This window comes from Rhineura floridana, chromosome 4 (genome assembly GCF_030035675.1).
Source record: "Rhineura floridana isolate rRhiFlo1 chromosome 4, rRhiFlo1.hap2, whole genome shotgun sequence".
Classification (NCBI taxonomy): domain Eukaryota; kingdom Metazoa; phylum Chordata; class Lepidosauria; order Squamata; family Rhineuridae; genus Rhineura; species Rhineura floridana.
This window is the reverse complement of record NC_084483.1, coordinates 190,466,434-190,470,446: the sequence shown is the minus strand read 5'-3', so window position 1 is coordinate 190,470,446 and position 4,013 is coordinate 190,466,434.

Below are 4,013 nucleotides of genomic sequence, written 5' to 3'. Positions count from 1 at the left end.
TCTCCTGGAGCAATAATCAGGGCTAGACCAAGACATTCTGCTGTCTGTGGCAAAGGACAAGATGTCACTCCCTCCCATCTTCAGAAGCCAACCAGGCTAGCAGTTGAATCTTATGTCAACACTAACAATGGCACAGCGTCATCTACTGCACCTGAGGGCAACAGACTAGTTTAGGGCCATGTTCTTAACATAAGAACATAAGAAGAGCCTGCTGGATCAGACCAATAGCCCATCTAGTCCAGCAACCTGTTCTTACAGTGTCCAACCAGATGTCCATGGGAAGCCCACAAGCAGGACCTGAGTGCAAGAGCACTCTCTCCTCTTGTGGTTTCCAGCAACTGATATGCAAGAAGTATGCTGCCTCTGACTATGGTGGCAAGGCATAGCCATCATGGCTAGGAGCAGTTGATAGCCTTATCCTCCATTAATTTGCCTAATCCTTTTTCGAAGCCATCCAAGTTGGTGGCCTTCACTGCCTCTTGCGGGAGCCAATTCTATTGTTCAACTATGCATTATGTGAAAAGGTACTTTCTTTTGTCTGTCAGTCTTACAACATTCAGCTTCATTGGACGCCCATGAGTTCTAGAGTTATGAGAGAGGGAGAAAAACTCTCTATCCACTTTCTCCATGCCACGCATCATTTTATACACTTCTATCTTGCAATTTGCTCTACACTAAAAAGCCCCAAATGCTGCTACTTTTCCTCATAGGGGAGTAACTCCATTCCCTTGATCATTTTGGTTGCCCTTTCTTCAACCTTGGGTCCCCAGATGTTATGTTATGGTAATGTTTATTTATACTCCGTCTTTCGGCCGTAAGGCCCTCAAGGTGTCTTACAGGAAAAGTAAACACAAATATAAAAATACATCAAGAAGGCAATACATCAATAAAGCAATACATTGTACAAAAAAATTAAATTAAATAGCAAATAACATTATATTAAGAAAAAAATAACCACAAAAGGCATTCTGTCTTGCCTGAACTTACAACTATTTCAAGGTGCGGTACACCAGACCGAAACAGCAACGGCCTGCGGCTCAGGCCAAGAATAGTACAGCTTAACGTTATTGCACCACAACTCCCATCACCCCAGACTATTGGCTAAACTGGCTGGGAATTATGGGAATTGTAGTCCAACAACATCAGGAACCCATGGTAGAACACTGGTTTAAGGAGTACATAAAAGACCGTGTGGCACACACAGCTTTGATCTTGCTCCATTTGTTGTACAGGTGGACTTTTCACCTTCTTTTAATGCAGCACACATACACATTTAGATTTACACCTATTAATCCTTCATCTTTCTTTCCCCCTCCATAAATTTGCAGTTCACAGACACAGTTGTAAAACTTCTCTGGAGAAATGAGAGGTTAGTGATGTCACTGGCGCTAACCAACAGGTGCCCAATACAGCTGTGTATGCGCACATGTGTGCACACTTTCCCACTTACAAACTGAACCATGTGTGGCTCATCCTTACTTCCAGTAGAGTTCTAAGAGCCGAGAGAAACAAAGTCTTGGTTCCATCAAGATCTGCTTCTGTAAAATTTATTTGTAATCCCGCCTTGCGCTCTCAGAAATGTTCCCATCGATTTCAGCGAGACCAGCTGGAAACATTTGTGTACCTCTGTCAGAGCTTGGTTGCCCTAAGGCAGCTGCTGCTGCTGTTTTATTCGACTGAACATTAAGCTCCTCAAACAGGACTCCCAGCAACAGCACAGAAAAGTGAAAGGTGATAACAGGCAAGCGGAAAAGATGAAAGCTGATACCAACATCTCATACAGCCAACAGGTATAAGCACACATTGCAACATAAAAGAAGCATGTGAAGGGGCAGAATAGTGTTTTTACAATGTATTGATTGAAAACCATGTCAGCACTGTGATTTCAACAAAATGCCCACTTTGTATAAGTCATTACAAGCCAATGAGAGGGAAAGGATGATAAATACAGGAAGGGCCCAGAGGCGTCATTTCAGATTTCAGTAAAGAAGATTTCAAGGGTGAGAATGCTTCTCAGTGAGATTCAAGTAATACTGGGCCAAAACTTTGGCTGGAAAAAAAATGGAAGAAGAAGGAGGGACCACAAGTTTCCCTATAGAAACAAAAACCTACATTTATCTTTTTTCAGTTAGTTGTACCTGTTTGCACATCTCTGCTGCTACTCTAAAAGTGAATTGTCCCATAACAATACTTACAGTGTGTACTATCAACTGGTTGCCAGGCTCAGGGCCTGAGAATGATTCTGTATCTTTAAGAGAAGAGAAAAGTCAGCCAAGTGCAGGTTTTCTTGCAACACTGTAATGGGAAAAACCACAAGGTGAAATTCTCCCTTCCCTCTGCACAACTTTTAAAGATACAGAAGAAGTCTTGGAGGCTGGGCCTGGCAACCAAGAGGTCTTCTGTATCTTTAAAAATTGTGCAGGGGGAAGGGAGAATTCCACCTTGTGGTTTTTCTCATTACAGTGTTGCAAGAACACCTGCACTTGGCTAAATTTTCTCTTCCCTTAAAGATAAAGAATCATTCTCAGGCCCTGAGCCTGGCAACCCTACTATCAACAGTTATTCAGATGCTCTTGAGAAATATTCACACATGGGCTGAAATGTACGGGTGTCCCCTTCTCTCTTCTCAGTTTGTTTCTGGACCCAATTCAAGGTGCTCACTAGGACCGGCTCCAGGAATGCCGGGGCCCTTGGGCATTGCGCATGCATGCACGCATACACCCCCACGCCCCCTACCTTTCTGCTGTCTTTTACCATTGCCCTTAATGAAGATGGGAGCCGCGGTTTCCCTAACGGGATGATGCCTCTGCCGCCATCTTTGTTGATGGCACGCGTGCGTGCTACGCGCACACATCTCTGTCATCAACTAAGATTGCAGCAGGGGCTTCAGTACATTAGGGAAACCACGGCCGCCATCTTCGTTAAGGGCAATGGTAAAAGACAGCAGAAAGATAGGTGGGGTAGGTGGGGGGTGGGGTTATGGGGGGCCCGCGGATCATGGAAGGGGAGCGGAGGGGCAGCTGAGGGGCCCCCTGTAGCTCCAGGGGCCGTCGGGCCAGTGCCCAACCTGGCTGCCCTTTAGAACCGGCCCTGGAAGCAATGATTGTTTAAAGTGGATCAAATGTCTGGTGTGGATGTGGGGCTAGAGACAACTGATGAAACCACATTTATAAACCCAAAGTGAACTTATGCTTTTTAAATACATCTGTTTTAAAATAAATATGAATTTGCTTTCACACACACATACCTCGTCATTGGTTATGCTAAGGTTAAATCAGCTACATGGTATCTGTGGTGGAAGGAAGTAAAGGATGTCGGGTTACAGGGGCTCAACTCATAGCTGTGAGCTTTAAAGAGAAAAAGTATCACGGGGGCAATGGTAAAAGACAGCAGAAAGGTAGGGGGCTTGGGGGGGCGTGCATGTGCGATGCATGCATGCGCACATGCGCACACACACACACCAGGGGCCAGGGCAAGCTGATGCCCAAGGGCCCCGGCATTCCTGGAGCCAGCCCTGGCCCAGTCACCATCTCTCAGCCTATCCTACGCCACAGGGCTGTCGTGAGGATAAATTGGGAGGGAAGAGGGGGGAGGAACCATGCATGTCATCCTGAGCTCCTTGCATGATGGGTGGAATGTAAATGTAATATCTAAATAAACTTTTCAGAACTGTAAGAGATCTGTCAAAATTTGCAGAAATGGCTGCAGGGATTCCACCAGTCTAGGACCCATGGATACCACAGCACCCTCAGACACCCTCCGTTTGCTCCACCAGGCCCCCTACCCTTCCCTTTTTTTAAAAAAAAGTGTGTGTGTGTGTGTGTGCTTGGCTTTTCCTAGGTAAGCGTGTATAGGACTGCAATCATAGTTAACTCGTTATATGAGAACATTGTAACACAGTTGTCCACATTCCACCAAGCATAGCCCACTAATGAGGGGATCCTTTTCAGCCTGAAGGCCCCGTTCCCTACTGGACAACCTTCCAGGGGCCATGCGCTTGTGGGGGGAGGCAC